At 33.2% G+C, this 23,464-nt stretch overlaps 1 protein-coding gene across 2 annotated transcripts in view; it reads left to right on the top strand.

The window, feature by feature from the left end:
* Positions 1 to 23,464, top strand: part of LOC114328744 (tyrosine-protein phosphatase non-receptor type 13-like) — a 1,179,517-nt gene that overhangs the window by 903,193 nt on the left and 252,860 nt on the right. The gene's annotated exons all lie outside the window — the stretch shown is intronic.

Raw genomic sequence — 23,464 nt, 5'->3', positions numbered from 1 at the left:
ATTTAATTTCTAAAGTAAAATAACTTAGTGCATTTTAAAGATTTCATCCTAAGCTTTAAAAAAGTACTTATAAAACTGAAATAGATCTGTTGAAACTTGAGTAATATCGTCTTAAAGTGGTGGTAATTCTATAAAACTACGAAGATTTCAAAAATTAAATTTTTTTGACGTATCATTTGAATCAAATTTTTGAGATTTTTTTTGAATAAAACATCATTTAGTTAGATGCTTGAAAAGTAAGATGTGCAAAATTGAGAGTTTTATAAGAAAAATTGTATTAGTTACACATTTTTAAATCATTTTTAAACAAAATTCATGTAAGGCTTATTTTCCGCTCACACCGTACTTATAACCATACCTTTTATTTCTTTCTATTATAACCATAAGATAGCTTAATTATTATTCGTTCATGTTCAATTTGTAAAATTTCATTTGATCCATTAGTTAAAGAATTACATTAAAATAACTCAACCATGCACTTCGCCGTACGCTAGTTTACAGTGCGCCAATGTTTGTGAGAAGGGTGACTTTAGCGTTATAAATAAAAAAGTTATAGAAGATACAGATTTAATTTTAGAAAATTTTTTATATAAGGTTTTTTTTTTGTGAAACTTTCTGAATTTTTCAATGGTCAAGGTAGTTTTTTTCTGAAATTTATATTTTCGGAGTTATTTAAAAAAACATCTAATTTCGTAGTTCATTTGTTTAATAAAAAATGAAGCACCCACTTCTCGAGTAGAACTTTTTGATTTGTTGTTTAGTAAACATGTCTTAATGAAATTACAAAAAGTTCTATCTTATTTAATTTGTTCCGAAGTGAAAATCTATATGCACTCCCCTAAATCATATTATAAAAACTAATAAGTGTTTTTTATAAAAGTAATAATTATAACTTAATTATAAAAATTATTATTTATTTTTCTATGGAGTCTTTTTGTGACACTTTTCTTTTTCTATGGAATTGCCGAGCATAATTGCCTTTTTGCACTTGCATCTGTTTGTGCAACAGTTTTTGTTCCAGCTGCATTTGACAAAATCTTGTCCGATCCAACTGAATCTCTCGTAGCTGCAACCCTTAGCGATATTTTAGAGATAATTTGTCTAACTTTTTGGGGTATTAATGTCTTTAAAAGGTTTTTAATTGTTTTCAGATCAGAATTCGAAATTTGCCATGAAACTTTTTTAGAGGTAGTAGATGTAAAATAAGGCACTGAAATATCGTTAAGAGTTGCAGCTACGAGAGATTCAGTTGGGTCAGGACAAAGTTTTGTCAAATGTAGCTGCACCAAAAACTGATCCACAAACAGATGCAAGAGCAAGAAGGCAATAATAATCCGCAATTCTAAGTGGCACCAAAGCAATCCATGGAAAAATAAATAATATTTATAATTGATAGAATAATCACCAGTTCGGTGTGTCAGAATAACAAGAAGAATAACTGCCTCAGGTGCCATTTTTAGTTATTACTGTTTAAAGTTTCTATGTTATATATTTATTTTACTATTGTCGCCACTTTTATGTGTTAACAATGTAAATTTTTAAAAGAATTCATATATTTTTATTAACAGTAAAAGGTTACTTCAATAGTTAGTACAAAGGAGTTCTGATTTGAGAAATGAATTAAACTTATTTAATCAAGTTCTATTTTCCACACCTACCTTTGTTTAACAATTAGTATACAATAAAACAACTTCTAGTTGTTTAATAAAGTCTTATTATTAACTTATAAACACTTTTAGTTCTTGCAGATAGGACCTTGTGTACTTAGTTGACTGTTTTTTATGTCAGTTAGAAGCTTGTTAACTTATCAACATTTAAAATTCTCTGAGATAGAACCTTGTAACTTACGTATTTCAGCCACCTGTTAATAGATGTCGGTGCTAGGATCATATTAAGGTAAAGAACATAAAATAGAACCAAGTTACATAAAAATCTCAATTTTAAAAAATTTGCAGATAGAACCTTGTTATTTTAACACAACGAGTTATTGAAATTTCATAAATTATTTTTTTAAATTGTCCGACTACGAAATCTACCCCGTATTTTTTTCCGACAACTGTCATTCTTTGTAAGGAATAGGTAACTTAATTAAATGGCGTTTCTGTCGGAAAGCTATTTATCACCAGCATTTGTTTCTATATCTTACATGTTTCGAGTCGGACTACGAAAACTTTCCATTAATTTTGTCGGACAGAACTTCTAATTGATTTTTTAACCTTTCATTAAACTCTCATGCAAAAATCAGACTGCTATTTATCACCAACATAATTCCTGTCATGTGACATGTTCTACGTGTCGGACTCGTTAAAATGCCGTACATTTTTGTCGGACAAACATTTTATATAACGTTGGCTATTGAATGAACTTAAAAGCAACTTGCTATTTTTCACAATCATAAACTTGTCAGGACGTCACGTTTATCATACTTCACAATTAAAACTTTCCCTGTTCCAGTGTTCCCATACATCAAAGTTTGTCCGACTTGACACCGTTAAGCTATTAACAAATTTTCAGCTTGCTATTAATAAACTTTTCTTTGGTACGCGGGATCCAAGACTATAAGTCACAAATAGGGCGATTTGACTTGAAGATTAAGTAGCTGTGAGTTAGTCTGCTATGCCCTATACGTAAACGAGTTAGTTTCACAAACAGCTAGCGATTTAAGTCTATCTCGCAACAAGATTCGATTGAGGGCTATACTGTGTGTGAGTGTGTGTAGAGTTAGGAGGCCTATGTTCAACATTTAATGCATAAAGCTGGATGATGATTATGATGATAGTTTCGTATACCTTTATTACATCAATAAAGCCGGATATACCTTGTCTCCAGCAGATATTTTTATCCGTTTATTGTTGCAATATCAATGGGTTTTCTATACACGACCCCCTGCGACAAAGACAATATGTTTTTTGTTTATTTTGTTGCTCATTTCATTATATTATAATGTGCTGTAGAGAATTTTGCCATACAGTCGATTCAATCATTGAAAATGTTAAATAACTTTAATTCCACTGTGAAATTACCTTGTACATATTTCTAGAGTAATGGGTCAAAGCACATTGAAAACCCATAATCCATAAAACTTTTTTATTGTTGTGGAAATAATTTTATTGCACGGTGGATATAATATAATTATAGTCCTGCTATGTTCCATGGCCCAATGCCTCTAAAAGTAGTAAATGAAAACAGTTATTGTTTTAGATTGTCGCATTTTGGACGCTTTTTATGTATAAACCCGTGCATTAATTCAAATAGGAGTTTAATTAAAATTTAAAAGCGCTTTCAATTTAATTTGTTTTTTACGCGCGATTTACAGTGACACCAACATGGTGAACCACTAAAGTCGAGCACTGTTATCTGTTAACACGAAGGTTAGTGATAGTGCGTTTGATTGGGATTACCTGATTATTTCACCTGTTACTTTTTTTACACGTTAAGCTGAGGTAAATAATGGTGTATTGTAGATTTGTATTTCTGGACGACGCGATGTGCAAATACAAATAGACGAGGCAACGAAGCAAACCCTTTCACCCCCAGCTACTAATTTTTTTGAGGTCAATAATCCCAGCGATTTTAAGTTTGGACAAACGGCATAAGTTTCCATGCTTATATACCAACGGCCGTACGTTGTACGTCATAGGAACGAACCTACACTGAAAAATGTATTAACTTGTACAAAAAAAGATATTTTCTATTAAAATGCATGATACCGTTGAGTGAAAAGTATAAAGAGACGCAACCAAATGTACTAATTTGTGCCAAATTTTTCTCACGGATAGATGGCACCTGTACAGGATTCTCCAGGATTTCCCACACTTTTTACTTATTTTGATTAGAGATTCAGTGGCGTATTGTTTTATAATAGTATGATACAACTGATTCAAAAGATGGCATAGCCCAGACATCCAAAGTGAAAGTTATCCTCCAACACCAAATTGTTCTATATAGTCCATATAATTTTCAGGAAAAAGTCACACCATTTTGAGCGTCGGGTTTGGGGGGGGGAGAGGAGGGAGAAATCGGTAAATTGAAAAATGAACAGTTCCAAAGTTACGGAGGTAGTATGGTATAATTATTGGTCCAAAAAGAGGCCAAACCCAGACATCCAAAGTAAAATTTTTCCTCCAACACCAAATTGTTCTATATGATCCACATATTGTTCAGTAAAAAGTTACACCATTTTGAGCGTCCGGTTTAGGGGGGGGGGGGAGATGGGGAAAAGTCGGTAAATTAGTAGTTTTTTTACGTTTTCGTCAATATTTCTAAAACTACGCTTTAGCGTAAACAATGTTCTATACAAAAATGTTCTACATAAATTTTAAAACAAAAAAGATCCTATACATAATTGTTATAAAATCAACGGTTCCAGAGTTACGGAGGGTGAAAAGTGGAGGTTTTCGATACTTTTTATATTTTTTTTGGCAATTGATAATAATTTTAGGTGGTGAGTTTGACGTTTCTTCAAGGGCTTATCAACATCGGCCACTGAAATAGCAAATTTTATTTACAAAACAAAATCGTGTTAAAGAAAATTCCTTTCATCAGTAATAATATTATCAATTGCCCAAAAATATAAAAAGTATCGAAAACCTCCACTTTTCACCCTCCGTAACTCTGGAAACCCTGTTTTTATAAAAAATATGAATAGGACCTTTTTTGTTTTATATTTTATGTAGAACATTTTTATATAGAACATTGTATACGCTAAAGCATAATTTTAGAAATATTGACGAAAAACGTAAAAAACTACTAATTTACCGACTTCTCCCCATCTCACCCCAAACCGGACGCTCAAAATGATGTAACTTTTTACTGAACAATATCAGGGGTGTAAAAATAACACAGAAAGGGAAATACAGTTTTTTTATTGATATGATACATAATTTATACTTTTGTGATACATAATTTATTTTATTTGACATTTAAAAAACATGATTATAATTATTAAAACAGTTTGGCATGCACAAGGCAGGTTTAGTAGGGCACAAATTGCAAAAGTATCTAGTATCGCGTCGTATTCTATTTGAAAAACACATAACGCATCTTCGTTGTGGACGCTGACGACGAGCAGTAGGTAGAAATGTCGAAGGAGTATGAACGACAGGTCCGTCTGGAACTACAATATGTTTTCTTCGACGTCGTCTACAGAGTGGCTCATTTGCATCCAATCTTTCAATCTCTTCTGAACGCCCTTCCACGAAATACACGATCACAAAATTTAAATAGGTCAATAATGACATATTTCTGCCGCTTAATTCTTTGTAAACATAATGTGAATTTAATACTGCACGTTGAAGGAAATGTAATCCTAATTTCTTAAACCAGGTGTAAGATTTTCGGCAGCAATTATAAGAATGAAGTAATTGATCTATTTTATCGACGCCTCGCATGCAGTGAGTGTATTGTTGAATTGCTGCGGGTTTCATGAAAAATTCTCGTTGCCCACCTGCAACATATCTCTCTCTTTCCGTAAGTTCTGCAGTGAACTCTGTCGATAAAACATAAACATCCCTTGTGTCAAAATATTTTAAAATAAGTATATTATTTTTTCTTGAAAATGCTGATTGGTGTCTATTGAGTAGAGAATTTTTTAGAATATGTGGAACCCCTCTATCTGAACGTATTGTACCAGTAAGTAGCGTTTCTCTTTCTAATAAATATTCAGCAAGTCGAGTGCTACTGTACCAATTATCTGTATAGAAAGAATAACCCAAGTTCAGCCAATTTCTACCAAGATGAACTACAATTCTTTCTGAAAGGGATAATCTAGCATTAGCAATATCGTCAGGAAGAGCAAACTGCTGCTGACCTTGACCAGTATAAATTTCAAAACTGTACATATGTATCCATCTGAGGAACAAAGGCTAAAAACTTTTACTCCGAGTCTGGACCGCTTTGATTTAATATATTGCAGAAAATGTAAATGGCCTTTGTACAACATCAATGATTCGTCGACTAAAACATTCTTCTTTGGTTGGTAGTTATGTTGAAATAGTCTTTCTAAACGTTCTAGAAATGGTCTAATACGGCATAATCTATCATTTGCTTGTAGGTTATTTGGATCAGCAAATAAAAAAAATTTTAAAATTGATAAAAATCGGTTTCGACTGAGACCTTTCTCTCGAAACCACGGAGTATTTAGATTAGCGCGCGTACTCCAATACATTGATATCTGCGCTTTTTTATTCAAACCCATATTTAGGATATATCCAAAAAAAATTTCATTTCTTCTACTGTTACATCGCGCCATTGTAGTCCATGAATTTTAAAATTGACTTCCGTCAAAATATATGATTTGCAAAATATAATTGTGCTTTAGAATTTGTGCATTGCACAATAAAATGAAACAAGTCAACTGGTAAAAAGGCATCTACACACCTTGTAAAAGATACATCTTCGTCAGGAAACACATCTGGATTTGGACCTGGAATCCCAAGGAATTCTGGCACATTATCAGGTCGAATATCTCCAAATGGATCACCTATCATATTCCACGCAGGTGGATTGTTACCAACAGATGAAGCATCACTATTGTCTGATAAAAACTCATCATCACTACTATCAAAATATTCACTTTCAGTGCCGGACGTAATATTGTCGAACAAAAAATCGGGGTCTGAATCACTGTCACTCATGATGAGAAATAGATTTCGAGATAATATAAAATAATTTCAAAGAAGACTGCACTTCGAACTACCGTTTGAAACTAATTCGAAAACTAATATCTTTGCGATTTCATTTATTTATTTTAACCATAAGTAGCCTATCAGCAAAGACACATAAACTTTCCTCCGGATTATTAATTTAATCCTCAAGAAACTGTGTACCTGCAAAATATACATTCTTATCTGGAACTAATTCAGTGTTTACCTGTTGGAAAGTTTATTTACTTTTATTCAAATTTTGGGTAAATATATCTGAAATCTAAAAATGACACAGTATTTATCAATCATAAAATAGGTTTTCCCAAAATGTACTTACTAATTCTGGTTAACTATTACTAAATATAACGGTCTTTTCTACCTGTCTAATCTTTGGACAAAATTGTTTGTTTGAAAAGGGGTCGACCCACGATATACTAAACTGTGACTGAACTAAATAATTGAAGGCAGATACTAATTTTGAATATTTATTTACAGTGGAACCCCGATAAGTCGGCCTCCGATAACCCGGAAGTCCGGCTAACCTGGATCGATTTTCATCAGATAAAATAAAAATGTTTTCACTTTGACTGAGTTTTTTTACCAAGAAATAAACAATAATGTATACAACTGTACGTAATTTAGATGTACTGGACATAAGTATTTCATTTTTTTGGCAATTATAATTAAGTTTATCTGTAAGAGTACCGTATTTTATTAATTTTTACCATATTCTCCGGCTAACCCGGATTTTCAATAACCCGGATCGGCCGCGGTCCCGATTAATCCGACTTATCGAGGTTTCACAGTATTTATTTATTTATTTTGAAACGTTTTTTTCAGTGTAAGCAAAAAATCCAAATAAAAATAGTTCAAACGTAATAAAATAAATTTGACGTACGTCGTACGTCCTGAAGTATAGTAAGTGGACGTACGTCGTACGTCCACTGGTGCTGAAAGGGAATTTTGTGCAGTAAGATAAATCGTCATGCAACTTTTTGCATTCGATTCGAGAGAGTGTCACTTATGTGAACTAAATTCACCTCCGGAAAAATTTTTGTGCATGAGAAAATGCATCTTTAAAGTGCATCTCGAAGAGATGGAAAATAAAAAATTTAGGACTCGTAGGAAATATTGACAGAAATGAGTTCAATTTTTATACTTGGAGGTTTTGGAGGTCACTGAACACGTCGGCACCGCCGACGACACTGTTCTGATCGCAGAAACACTTGAAGAGCTACAGACATTGGTGAATAAGATAGCAGACTGCAGCGAAGAATATGGACTATCTTTGAACATAAAGAAAACTAAATTTATGGTAATATCGAAATCAACACGAAATGTCCAAAATTTATATTTACACAATGAAATTATCGATCGAGTTAGCAAATACAAATATTTAGGCACTTTAATAAATGAAGACAACGATAGCTCAGCAAAAATCAAAATAAGAATAGAAAAAGCCAGATCCATATTCACTAAAATGAAGAGAGTGTTCTGTGGAAGAGATTTGAGCCTTGAAATGAAACTTCGCCTGATGAGATGTTACGTACTTTCTGTGCTGTTCTACGGAATGGAGTCATGGACGCTGAAAAAGATTAATACCAAAAAATTAGAGGCATTTGAACTGTGGATGTATCGCAGAATCTTGAGAATATCATGGACGGAGAGAGTCACAAACGTCGAGGTCTTGAGAAGAATGAATAAAGAAAAGGAAGTCATATTTACGATCAAAAACCGAAAACTGCAATACTTGGGACACATTACAAGAGGCGAAAGATATGAACTGCTTCGAATAATTAAGCTGGGGAAGATAGCAGGAAAAAGGTCCATAGGAAGAAGACGAAACTCCTGGCTAAAGAATCTACGGGAATGGTATAGCTGTAGCAACAACGAATTGTTTCGGTCAGCAGTTTCGAAAATACGTATAGCCCTGATGATCGCCAACCTTCGGAACGAAGATGGCACTTGAAGAAGAAGAACACGAATTTCATGACGGCGATGGTCTCCGAGGTACCTGGTACCCAGGATGGAACTCGTCGCCTGGGACGACCGAATAATTCGCGGGACGATCGAATAATTCGCGAAATGAAGCTTCGATCGCAAAATTGAAAAATACATGTTAAATATTTTTTAAATGTCTATCGAATGACACTTAACACGACCCCCCCCCCCCATCCACTGGAGGTGGGTGGGGGTAACTTTAAAATCCTTAATAATAGAAATCCCATTTATTATTGCAGATTTGGATTGCTTACGTGAAAGTAAACAACTCTCATTCGAGACATTTTTCGAATTGTGGATAGATGGCGCTATAATCGGAAAAAACGATTTTTTTTAATTTAAAAATTATAGAAACGGTCTAATGTCTCGAGAAATACACTTCCAAATAAAAAACCAAAAAATACGTGTTTAATATTTTTCAAGAACCTATCGAATAACATAAAACACGACCCACCACTCCACCCCGGAAGTGAGGTGGGGGGGTAACTTTAAAATCTTAAATAGCAGCCGCCATTATTTATTGCAGATTGGATTCCTTATGTAAAAATAAGTAACTTTTATTCGAAACATATTTTCGAATTATGGATAGATGGCGCTATAATCGGAGAAACACTATTTATTAGCGCCATCTATTACATTTTTTTGGAATTGTTGATAATTATCAACAATTCCAAAAAAATGTTTCGAATAAATGTTATGAATACTTATTTTTTCATGAGGAATCCAAATCTGCAATAAAATATGGGGATTTCTATTTAAGATTTTAAAGTTACCCCCCCCCCACCTCCAGGGGGTGGAGTGATGGAGTAAAGGATCGTGTTTGATGTTATTCGATAAGTTCTTGAAAAATATTCAATATGTATTTTTTGGTCATTCATTTGGAAGTGTATTTCTCGAGATATTAGAAAGTTTCTATAATTTACCTATGGTATCACGATAAATCGTTTTTTCCGATTATAGCGCCATCTATCCACAATTCAAAAAATGTTTTGAATAAAAGTTGCTTATTTTTACGTAAGCAATCTAAATCTGTAATAACAAATGGGGGTTTCCATTTAAGATCTTAAAGTTTTCCCCACCCCTCCTCCAGGGGGTGGGTCTTTAGTGTCATTCGACAGATTTTGAAAACTATTGAATGCGTATTTTTCAGTTTTTTTATCCAATCTTCATTTCGCGAATTATTCGATCGTCCCAGGCGACGAGCTCCACCCTGGGCACCAGGTACCTCGGAGACTATCGCCGTCGTGAAATTTGTGTTGATAATGCCGTCGTTGAAAATTGTGTGTGTGAAATATAAAAATTGAACTCATTTCTGTCAATATTTCCTGAGTTCTAAATTTTTCATTTTCCATCTCTTCGAGATGCAATTTGAAAATGCATTTTCTCATGCACAAATTTTTTTGCCGGAGATCAATTTAGTTCACAAAATTGTCTGAGGCTCTCTCGAATCGAATGCAAAAAGTTGCATGACGATTCATCTTACTGCACACTCATCTTACTGCTTCGTTGCTTTGCCTAAAAGTCAAATTCTTTTAGTGATTATTAATTTCATTCATAGAGATTCTGACTCTGACCAATACAAAGCTACAAGGATACAAATTACTGCGATTATTTCATTCATAGGAGATTCTGACCAATAGAAAGCTACAGAAATAAAAATTAAAGTGAACATTTTTGATAATATCCCGTCGTAGAGTATATTTCGTCAGATGCCCTTCGTTGCTACGAGAAAATACATTCAGTGACATTAATGACAATTAATGTTTTAAAATAAAAGTGATGACTTTTAACTGTATAATTAATTGTACTAATTTGTACTTACATAAATAAATTACAATAAACTTTTGGTTTTGAACAGTTTTATTCATGAAATAATCGCTGCAAATTGCACTCGATCTCTAAAATTATTATCGAATTTTTGTCGTCGTGATACTTTGACATAATTTCTACAGAATAAATCCCAGAATGTCTAAAACTGCCAAAGTGTCACTCGGGAAAAATTCGATAATTTTAAAGCTCTTGTGCAATTACTACTGATAATTTTTGATAATTTCCCGTCGTCAAGTATTACGTCAGATGCCCTTCATTGCTACGAAAAAATGAACATTCTGCGACATTAATGACAATTAATGTTTTCCAACTTGTCAAAGAAAACACCAGAAAGAACAGGTTTAGCAAATATTCAAGCGAAGATATCAATAAAATATTATTTAAAATGATTTAAATAGCAGTTTTATTCATGACATAATCTTATCAAATTACTCTCGAGCTCTTAAAAATGATCGATTTGTTTTGCCCTCGTGACACTTTGACATAATTTCACTCCTCTTCGGGTCGTTAAATTAAAACTGTCAAAGTGTCACTCGCGATACAAATCGATAATTCTAGTGCTCTTGTGTTATTACTACTGATAAGCTTGAAGTTGGCGAGTTTTGTCATCGAAGCTTGTAACGTAAAATAAACGTGAATGGGAAGAAAAGCTGCCCAGCAGTTGTGTATTACGGCAAGTAACATAAAAATGAACCCAAGGGTAAGTTTAGTCTTGAAATATAAGGTAGACAATAGTTCTCGGTCTAAGATCCTTCACAATTCAAACCGGCACTCAGGCACTCAGGTGTTTTGAAAGACACAACGGCGAGCTTTGTCACGTGGAGAAGGATACTGGTGTCATAAAGAAAGTCAAAAGAAAATCATACTAACTGAAAGAAAATGGACACAAAAATAGACGTGAATAAAAAGGAAGCGCCACCTTATCTTATTTCTGAGTGACAAAAATAGAAAATACAATATAGTCCAGAAAGCCACTGCGCATCCGCTAGGAAAAATATTCTAATTCGGATTTTTTGCACAATCTTACTCAAAATGGACTCCTTTTAACAAATTTCCATGTTGCCAGGACCAAAAGGTGGTCAAAAATTTTTTAAACGTTTTTTTTTTGTTTTTTTCCTAAAATTATTTTTATTGCATGGAAAAAAGTTTTTTTAGGTTTTTTGGATCATTCCAAACAGAAAAGGTTTTTCTCTTTACCAAAAGGTAGTGACTTTTCTCTAAAAATGATAGTTTTTGACATATAAGCGATTAAAAATTGAAAAATTGCGAAATCGGCCATTTTTAACCCTCAAAAACTATGTGAAAAACTGAAAATTTGAATGTTGCCAAGGTAGGTAGATATTCTTTTAACATCGATTGATGAAATCCCGAAGAGTTTTTTGCAATAGAATATTCAAAACTCCTTTATTACGTCATCACGCCCAGACGGATGACGTCACTAGTATACCATATATGCCACAATATCATAACTTAAAAATAAAAATCGACCTGTTTCGGGATTTTTCCTTAAAGCCGCCGGTTTACGAAATAACGAATTTATTCCTTTCATTTGCACCATACTGTCGTCGGTGGAAAATAGTGTCGCGCACGCTTGATTAGCAATTAAAAAACAAAGAAGTTTTGAATATTGTATTGTAAAAAACTCTTCGGGATTTCATCAATCGATGCTTAAAGAATATCTACGTACCTTGGCAATATTCAAATTTTCAGTTTTTCACATAGTTTTTGAGGTTTAAAAATGGCCGGTTTCGCAATTTTTCAATTTTTAATCGCTTATTTGTCAAAAACTATCAGTTTTAGAGAAAAGTCACTAAAGACCTTTTCTGTTTGGAATGATCCAGAAAACCTAAAAAAACTTTTTTCCATGCAAAAAAAAATTTAGGAAAAAAACAAAAAAAAAACGTTTAAAAAATTTTTGACCACCTTTTGGTCCTGGCAACATGCAAATTTGTTAAAAGGAGTCCTTTTTGAGTAAGATTATGCAAAAAATCCGAATTAGAATATTTTTCCTAGCCGATGCGCAGTGGCTTTCTGGACTACTTGTCTTGAACAAAAATCAAGAAATTTAAAATCTTGTCTTGACGTTTTCTTGATATCTTATATCTTGTCTTGAAGAAATTTCAACATGTTGAAATTTATTGATTAGCCGGTTTGGTGTTTCCCCGGCGACTTTCTTTTTGCGTTGCTTGCTAACACGGCCCAATAAATCCCAGAATGTCTACAGAATCCAATAGCAGATCCAGTACTTAGTCCCAAAAAAGAATTTGATTTAGACATTCCTTCCCTACTTAATAAGAAAGCTGATAATGATAACTTACAATCTTGGAAGTATGAAATTGAGAAATACTGAAATGCTCCTTTTTTGTACAATAGAATTACTTCAGCATTGTGCCATTTGTCGGGTATATTACTATCTAAAAGGCACATGTTAAAAAGGTTTTTTATTTTCTTAAGAAGACAAGTGCCTCCGACTTTGATTGCATCAGTAACTACACAATCCTCGCCTGGAGATTTGTTATTCTTAGCTTTTCTTAGGGCTAGTTTTATTTCGTCTATTGTGATTTCCGGTAGCAGTTCTGATCCTTGGTTGACAATGCCCTTTTTCCTTGTTAATATTTCTGGTACTTGATCTTCTTTGCTATTTACTTTGTGTTGGCTTGTGTACAGCAATTTGTAGAAGTCTTTAACTATTTTAAGGGTTTCCTCTCTGTTGGTTGTAAGATGACCATTTCTATCTTTAATCTTTATTATCTGCCTTGTCCCCGTTCTTAGTCTTCTTCTCAATACTTTCATACTTCTATTGTTCTCAATGGTATGTTCGATTTGTTCTTGGTTGTATTTTCGAGTATCTTGTCTAATAGCTTTGGATATTTCTTTATTTCATTTTTGTAGTTTGTTAGCTTTAGTTTCCGTGTCGCTTCTCATTTCTCTTCTTTTCTGGATTAATTGCCTGATATTTTGGCTGATCTTCTCTTCTTTTTGAGTTCTAGGACAGAATTTGTTTTGACTTTCCAGTAAGGCATTTGTTAATTTATTATTTAAGTCGTTTATATTACTTTCTGCTTCAGGACTGCTAAGTATGTCTGAAATACATTGCTGAAAACTATCTACATCTGATGGTTTCATCCATGGTTTTGATTTGTTCTTCTTTTTAATCATCTTATACCTCTCCTTCTTTAAGCTTTTTTCTATTTTACCTCGTACCATTCTATGGTAACAAATCTGTTTAGAACTGTAATGTCTTTAACTGTAGTTTATTAGTTGTTACATAATCAATGGGCAACCGGTTTTGCGTCTTACAATTTATGACTCATCTTCAGGCCCAGTACAAAAAGTCTTCACAATACAAACTAAATCACCAAAAGAGACAAATATGTACATATACATATACAAAAACATAAAAAACAACTACATATGTCTTGGTTTAAATTACATACAATAAAGCCAAACAACTGTATTGAACTTAATAGTCTATAGCAGCGGTTCCCAAATTTATTTTTCCGTGGCCCGGTTATTTTTGTGGTCATCCTTTGTGACCCACTAATTTTTTGCATATCCTGGCGTACGTATACAAGGAAACATATTTAAATATCTATTATAGTTTTATATACCTATTAATAAAAAATCATTAGCTCAAACAAAAATGTAACAAAACAAAATAATAATCAAATACTTTATTAATGAGAAGTATGCAGTTGTTTCTGGTTCACTAAAAACTTCACGTTTGGAGAAAAAGATGTTAATTTTATGATCAGGCCGGTTCGACTTCCAAACGGTTCCTATATTTATTTTTGGGGAAAACCAGTGTTGAACAGTGAAAACCCTGCCTCACACGTACAGGTTGTAACGATAGGAATTAGAAATTTTATCGCTTTTTCTGCTAAAACTGGGTACTTCTGGCGGCAGGACAGCTAAAAATATATCAGTGGAATTTTGTCATATATATCTTTGAGAACCCTATCACACGATAGTTTAATTACTGACTCAATATAAATCCGCAAGTCCTGTCTTGGATTCTACGTCCTCTGTAAATAGATTCCTTATCCATGCTTTGTTGCTGTGGATGCGGGAAAATATCCCTTCAGATTTGCCTCCAGTCCTGGCAGGTGTTCATTGAAAGCCGCTGAAATAACATTCGGCAATTAATTCACATTATACACTTTTTGAAGTTCTGTTAGATTTGTAATTTTCTGCTTCCGCGCAACGTGTCCACAAATTAGGCAAATATTTTTTTGTTGCAGCTTTCACCTTCTCTTGTACTACATTGCTACCTCGTAATGTCATATTTAAATTGTTGAAGAAGTCAAAAATATAACAAATATAAGCTACCTTGTTTAACCGATTGACATCATGAAAACTGTCTTTAAATTGAAATATTGCATCCCTAGCCGTTGGTGGGTGTTGTTCTAAGAATATTGAAATTTCTTCCTTCAATTATTCAATTAATTCAATTAAAGTTTTTTTTTAAACATTCCCTTTTGATAGTCACCGCACTTCGCAGTGTAAAAAAAGATGTTCATGTGAAACGGCGAGGCGACCCGGCATTTTGCTTTCGTGGCCCGGTACTGCGTCGCGACCCACCATTTGGGAAACGCTGGTCTATAGAGTGTATACTGGGACATTTAGCCATTGGGAGTGACCAATCTGATGAGAAATGCTTGGTATATAATTTAATATATACTACCATCAATACTTAAATAGTTAAGGGTTGATGGGGTCTTGACAAGATGGTATGTGATCAAAAAACACCTAAAGTTTGTAGTAATAGGTATGTACTTACATATCAGTTACGGAAACCGTCCTACAGCTAAAGATGTGCGTGGAAGTCACCAGCCCCATCAAAAAAGCTGACTAGTCAAATAGCTCTTAAAGGAAATAAAAAATGTAGTATGTCAAAGTGTGTAAATAATGTATTTCTTTAGCTGAGCGCTTTCGACATAAACGTCATCATCGGAGCTAATGCTAAAATAAAAAAGAGGTCTTGTAAGGAAAAGAAGTACAAAACCCCTTTTTTACTTACGTCAGATTGTAAAAAAGTACCGCTACAACATTGAGGTGTTATCATTTGCATCTTGTGAATATAAATATGAATTTTGGTTGGAAATGCTTTGTCCTCCGTACAACCCCAAACAGAAAAAACAGAAAAAACGGCCACATTATACGTTACACAAACACAAAACTTTTTTCATGGCATAGGTATCATCCATCCATTGTTGGCCTAGTAGAAACAGCTGACTGACAAAGCCGGATATTCAAATCTGCTTTTATCTGTTCTGCGTTGACAGATAAAAGCAGATTTGAATATCCGGCTTTGTCAGTCAGCTGTTTCTACTAGGCCAATAATGGATGGGTGATACCTATGCCATGAAAAAAGTTTTGTGTTTGTGTAACGTGTAATGTGGCCCTTCTTTATCGTACTACATACGCAATATGAGTATAATAGATATAGTTATAGGATCGTGCAAAAAAATTTTTTTCAGATTTCACTTTTTTTCGACGTTTTGAGTCCCCCTGAGTCTAAAAAGCAAATAAAAAAAACATGTCGGAAGTATGTACGTATGTACGTACGTATGTCGCCACCGCCCAGCAAAAACTACTGGACCGATTTCGATGAAATTCGGTATGAGTAAGTTGTAAGAGAATTTTGTCGAGAAACTAAGCTTTTGAAAAAAACCTCTCAAAGGGGGGCCGAAATAGGGGGGTTATTTGGGGCCCATTTTTGCACATTTTGACCGAAACGAATGAAATTTAACTTAAAGTTAGCTCATCGATAGTTAAATAGAAATACGAAATTTGACATTTCCAAATCCAAAATGGCGGCCAGCATGGCCGACCGCCCACCCGATACATTTCCCTACCAATCTAAAAACTTGTTTAAGATAAATTTAATTTAAAAAAACATTTATATAGCCTAAAGATATGGCTATAACAAGAATATTATCGTTTTTCATAAAAAGTTATGGGTTGCCTATATTTAAGGGATCAAAATTTGACATAAATTTGAACTAGATTTTCTCAAAAATGACTCCAAGGAATTTGTTTATTTTTTGATATATTTTTGATATACTCTCGGTAAATTGAATAACATTGGTCAGATTTCTTAACTCCTCATAGGAGGGGAGTTGTGAATTTTTTATAAAAAAATATTCGAGTGCCCGTAACTACCTCTGTAATAGAAACTAAAATTTGAAATTTGGCAGACATATACAGTACTTTGTTATCTATTAGCACAATAAATTTTACCCACAATATGGCTTCCGGTTTAACCGGAAATGAAAAAAAATCTTAATTTTTCACATACGCTCTGTATATTTTTACATATTTTGAAAGAATGTAAAATTATCTTTCAAATGACATAAAACTCGTTGCTGTAACTCAAAAACTCGAAAAGTTACAGAAAATTGAAATTTTGCTAGAATCTTGTGTGTGTCCCCTCTCACGCGATCATCGCAGAGCATTATTATAGGGCAGTCAATGAGGGTATTTGGCTCCGAATTCCATCCTACTACATCGATGTACTTGATATTTTCACAGTAAGTAAGAAATAGCTCAAGAAACAAAATCTACCCTATATACTATGGCGCTTTTATCTTGGGGCAATTCCCACCCCTTCAAGGGGGTGGAAAATTTATTGGTCAAAATAAGCATGGAAGTGGCTAGAGAACCTATTTTTAGGCAAAAACTGATCTATACTTTTTTTGAGAACTCAATACTTTTTGAGTTATGCGTAGTTGAAAATTGGCCATTTTCATTTAAAAATGACACGTTTTCGGACGGTTTTTTGTGAATACCTTAAAAACTATGCATCAAACTAAAAACACTATATAACAATTTTTTTTAATTATAAATAACAAAGAGATTCGTTTCTTCGTAAATTTTCTATTTATAATACAAAAAGAGATATGGTAGGTAAAAAGAGTTTGTTTTTTTGGTGCATGCTCAAAGTGCTCATGCTTTTGTAGTGTTTGAAAAGGCCTTTAAAACGAGCACCGTTAAATGTCGGTTACATTCAAACTAAGCGAGATATGGTGCAAAAAAATATATGACTAATGTACTTTAAGGAAAAATGAGAAGTACATACATTTAACCCCTCATTCACCAGAATTTAAATGCATTGTTTTTCTTTTGCGATACCTCTTAATATAGTGTTATTTCTACTTTCAAAAAGTTGGACGGGTGAAAAAAATAAGATCAAATTATAGAGCGCATTTTTAAATTTTCTTAAAATTCTTCCTTTTGCTCCATGCAATTCGAAAATAAAAATGTTCTATCCCCGAGAACTGGTGAGAACCGCCCCCATGATAAAAGCGCCATAGTATATAGGATAGACTTTGAATTAGGAGATTGGGCTTTGTGCTACTCCCAAAATTTCATTACAATCCATGCAGTAAAATGCATATTGTAAACTATTAATTTCTCAGAAAAATAGACTAATTTGAAATGAAAGTATGACTAATATTCTATTGATTTATGCATTAATCTATAGTGTGTCCCCGAACATTTTCTCAAATGCGGGAATTAATGATGCGTAGAGCCATAAAATATTTTCAAGTATACAAAGTGTTTCTAAAATATCAAAATAACGAGTAACTTTGTTATTTTTATAGAATGCCAGTATCTAGTACGATAACGATAATAGATCGGTACGATAAAGTTCTCGGGCGGCCCTTCCGTCCAGCGTTTTTTCTGTTTGGGGTTGTACGGAGGACAAAGCATTTCCAACCAAAATTCATATTTATATTCACAAGATGCAAATGATAACACCTCAATGTTGTAGCAGTACTTTTTTACAATTTGACGTAAGTAAAAAAAGAGTTTTGTACTTCTTTTTCTTACAAGACCTCTTTTTTTTATTATTTTAGCATTAGCTCCGATGATGACGTTTATGTCGAAAGCGCTCAGCTAAAGAAATAAATTATTTACACACTTTGACATACTACATTTTTTATTTCCTCTATTCATTCAAGTGTGTATAAACTTATCAGTCTTTCAACTATTTCCAAGTAGCTCTTAGTCTCTTAATTATGTGTTATATTGTTCAGCTAAAGATAAAGATTGTTCATTAAACAATATAACAAATAATTAAGATACTAAGAGCTATTTGACTAGTCAGCTTTTTTATGGGGCTGGTGACTTCCACGTACATCTTTAGCTGTAGGACGGTTTCCGTAACTGATATGTAAGTACAGTAAAACCTCGATATAACGGACTAATTGGGGGGACGGAATGTCCGTTAAAGCCGAAAGTCCGTTATATAAAAATAGGTTTCAAATCAATAAAACAATTTATTTTGATATGTACCCACTGTATTTAGATACAGTGTACACATCTGTAAATTAAAAAAGGTATCAAGCTTTGTTTGCTGCTTTTTTACTTTTCTACTTCATCTAAAAATTTTCTACAATATTCTCGTTTGGTTGCGAAAATTATTCACTGATCCATGGGTTGAATAAGCGATATGTATTTTTTGGTAAAAACAAACAATCAAAGTTGCCATCTTCTGAATGTCGAATATTTTCAGGAGGATAAGCAGGAGCGTTCTCTAAAATCAATAAACATTTCGCCTCTTTCGGCGGTATTTCCTGTTTCTTCTCTTGAAGTTCTCTCACTGCAGGTACAAATTCTTTAAAAAACCAATTTTTGAAAATATCTATGGTGAACCATGCCTTATTAGAGCTATAATATGAAACGAGCAGGTGATGCATTATACATATCTTTAACAACTGTAGGTTTACGAGATTTTCCAACAATTATAGCAGTCAATCGATGCAATCCATCGGCGTTAGCACAAAGCAGTACCGAGATCCTGTCGTTGCTGATTTTTCTTCCAGAATCCGACTTTTCGTATTTTTTGCATTCAATTTTTTTTACATTTGACCGGATTTTTTTTCCGTTATATCCAAAGTCCGTTAAATAGAGGTCCGTTATATAGAGGTTTTACTGTACTACAAACTTTAGGTGTTATTTGATCACATACTATCTTGTCAAGACTCCATCAACCCTTAACTATTTAAGGATTGATAGTAGTATATATTAAATTATATACCAAGTAATTCTCATCAGATTGTTCACTCCCAATGTCTAAATGTCTCAGTATACACTCTATAGCAGTGGTTTTCAATGTTTTGAGTCATGTACCACCAAATGATTTTAAAATTATTCTTGGTACCACCTAACTGAAATACCTATGGAGCTTAGTAATCTAACTGCAAATATGCTGGATTTTGTCTGTGTTTTTGTGTTTTGTGTACCACCCCAAATAATGATATGTACCACCAGTGGTACATGTACCACAGATTGAGAACCCCTGCTCTATAGACGATTAGGTTCAATAATATACAGTTGTTTGGCTTTATTGTATGTAATTTAAACCAAGACATAGTTGATTTTTTTGTTTTCGTATATGTATAGTCGGTTCGCTAAACTCAGACACAACTGGCTAGTGATTTTAGTAGGTATTTTTTTTTGCCAATTTTGCCAAAATTGGCAAAATTATTAACTGTTTAGTAATTATTAACTATTTAGTAATTTTTTTTGCCAATTTTACCAAATCGAAAAGACTCGACTTATGTAAGACTCGAAACCGGTTGCCTCTTGATCATGTAACAACTAATAAAATACAAACTTATGATTGCGAGTATTGACTCAATTCCTATATCCAATTGTATACCAATTCCATAATACACTAGAAGTTCTATTCTTCATTGCAAGTTTTTTATAAATATCCAGCCAACCACTTGGATTTTCCCTTTTATTAGTTAAAAAAATATCTCCAATATTATACTCATTGATATAAAAATTCTTATTGTTACTAACTCTTCTTATATATTTTTCTTGTATAGGATTCTTTTATATACTTCTTTGTAGTAATGTATTGTTTACACAGAATCTTTCATTTCTCATTTCTCGCCCGGCGCTATTATGATTTTGGCTGTACACGTCTTTTCATTGACGGCTTAGAAGATTGGTCTACTCGTATTGTGTCTTTTTGTAGTGTGACAAAAAAAGGCAATATGTCTTATTGAAAAAAAAAATCGTAGTATATACTTAATAAACCGTGTTTCAGCGAATGTGTGGGTGTTTCCGTTATTAATTTTTAGATGAATTCTTTATTATACTCATGGAAAAATGTCGAATATTTTGGAATTTTCTTATGTATTTTTTTTAAATAAATTCTGGTCAATAAGTCGTTTATTATGAATAGGCCAGGGTAATAAGACAAAAATATACCCTGTTCGTGACACTTCAGCAGCCAGGGTACTGAAGCGTTTTTCGACAGGTAATACATATAGGAACAAATTATAACTATTTCCTGCGTAGGATCTGGGGGACATTTTTATTTATAAACAATTAACTGCCAAAAAATTGCATTTTCCACTTTTTTTTTCAAATCAACGGGAAACAGTAAAACTTATGATTTTTTAGTACAAATATCTTCGAGATTATGGAAAAACCAGGCTGTTCAAGTGTCGTGGAAAAAAAACCTTATTATACCCTGGACTATAAGAAGAGTTTATTTTAACAATGTTTATTGAACAATTTAAATATTTATGCGTAGAAAATTTCGAAAAAAGAATGTTTAATGTTAGGTAAATAAGGTAATTTTACTCTAAACTTAAATGCTAATTTAAATTGGTTATAAATTACTTTTAATGGGAAATTTTACACAATTTTACCAAAAAAATGATTTTATTAACGTTTCGAAGCCCAAATCGGGTTTCGTTGTCAAAATACAAAATACTACTGAACAAAAACTACTATTTGGACAACGAAACCCGATTTGGGATTCGAAACGTTAATAAAATAATTTTTTTGGTAAAATTGTGGCTTATTTCCCATTAAAAGTAATTTGTTATTAAAATGTCACAAGAAAATAGCTTCAGAACAACATTAAATTGGTTAAACAAGTATTTTTAACTGAAATAAGGTACATGATAAATAACGAGTATTTCCCCTCTAGTTCTTCAAATTTTAGCTCTTTAAACTTAATAAATTAAACTAAAAATAACCGAATTACTATGGGTTTTTCTTAACGTGAAGAAGGTTTTTTATGATGATCTAATGCACAACTAACACTAAATGCTGAATCACCGTCAAAATATTTCAAACCACTTCAATATATCAGTCTACTATGTGAGTAATATCAGTAATATAAAATTCTTTTGAAAAATAGTGAGTACCAAAAATGGGAAAAATTCCCTGTAACTTATTAAAATAAACATTATAGAAGTATTTAGGGACTTTCGGCCCTCGGTAATAAGGCAGTCTTTCATTCCGCGTTTAAATGTTTCAAAAATACTGATTAGCTTTCTCAGGATTCGAAAAAAAATGAATGCATTTAAAACACATTGGCTCGAAATTTTGCGTACAAGCCTTTTAAGTCTGTAATAGTCAATATATACAGATTCTTTAAAAGTTTTAATACAACGTTTTAGAGAAACGTGACATTAAATTAATATTTGAAAATTTAGGATATAATATTTAGAATGTTAGGAATTTTGAAGGAAGGACAACAAAGTCATGCGAATCTTTTCATTTTAAATTTTCAAATTAACATTTTGTTTTACAGCAGTAAACCAGTAGTATAGTTATATTTAGCCATATTTGTATATGCTAAAATTTCAAATTTAAGGTACTAGTACACTTTAGAACACCAAAAATAAGTATTTTTTTCAAGAATTTTTTCCCATAACCAGGGCCGGATTAACACTTTTGCCGCCCATGGGCCAGAGGTCTGCCTGCCGCCCTAGCGGGGGTGCAACACCGGGGGGGGGGGTCCGGGGCCCCCCCCCCGAAAAAAATTGAAATTTAGAGGCAAAATAACGCATTTTGGGACATTTTCCAGCGCTCAACTGTCTCTTGATATTGTAATGGTTTTAGTACCTCTCATGATGAAAACAAGAAACTATGTCCTAAAATTGCGTTTTATTAATTAAAATAAACTATTTGACAAAACTCCGTTAATTACGAAACCATTTTCTACAACCGTGATATTCCATTACTTAAGATTACAATAATAGTAAATAAAATCGTTGTTGATATTATTTTGTGAAACATCATGCAGCTCGTAATTCCCAAACTCAACAATTCTTTTATAGTTTTATGACTATTTTGGCTGAGAATGATTGATTTGGAGTGAAGTGAAAATTCGGCTTCGTTACTCGGCGACGGCTCACCTGTGAATGTGCCCGCAGGCTTTGAGCCATAATCGGTCATTGCTGTCGATTTATGGGCAAAAACAGGACAGTTAGGAAGGGGCTAAAATTAGTAAAAGGTGTACAGAGTAAGACTGCAAAATAAATGATAATTTCTGTATTGAATATAGGATAATAACAAATATATACAACATCGAAATATAACTGTTCAGAGCATACAAATCACATATCCAAACAAATAACTTACTCACTAAATTAGCTTTGTTAAAGTAAATATAACTTAAAACTTCTTCTTTCTTGCACGTGCATTGGAAAAATCATCAACAACTGCACTGAAATCGAGTTTTGTTGTCAGTTCATGTTCTATGGCTAAAACAGCCAGGCTGACGAGTCGTTCTTGAGTCACTGTTGAACGCAGATAGTTTTTTACTCTTTTCAAGGTCGAAAACGATCTCTCAGCAGAACAGTTTGTAGCAGGAGTTGTCAAAAACATTTTCAAACCAATAGCCACGTTGGGAAACAAGTCCTGTAGATTTTTTTCTATCAAAAATCTGTACAAGTTTGATAGTGAAAAGTCTTTTTCGGCTTCTTTGTAGTTTCCTCGGATCAGAAGTCCTTTCAGATGGATGCACTCGCATATAAACTCTGACTCTTCAATGTCTTCAATATAGATTTTCTGCAAAGACGTCGCGTTAGCAGTAATTTCTTCGGTAGTTAGAGTCTTTAATTTTGTTAGAAATGAAAACTTTGCAACGAAGTCTGTGTACACAGAGATCCTTTTGTCTAACTGAAACTGAAGTGTTTCCACGATGATGTCATAACTTTGTTGAAGAC

The sequence above is a fragment of the Diabrotica virgifera genome, chromosome 1, assembly GCF_917563875.1.
Source record: "Diabrotica virgifera virgifera chromosome 1, PGI_DIABVI_V3a".
Taxonomy (NCBI): Eukaryota; Metazoa; Arthropoda; class Insecta; order Coleoptera; family Chrysomelidae; genus Diabrotica; species Diabrotica virgifera.
Note: the sequence above shows the minus strand (reverse complement) of the source record. Positions and strands in the feature narration are given on the sequence as shown.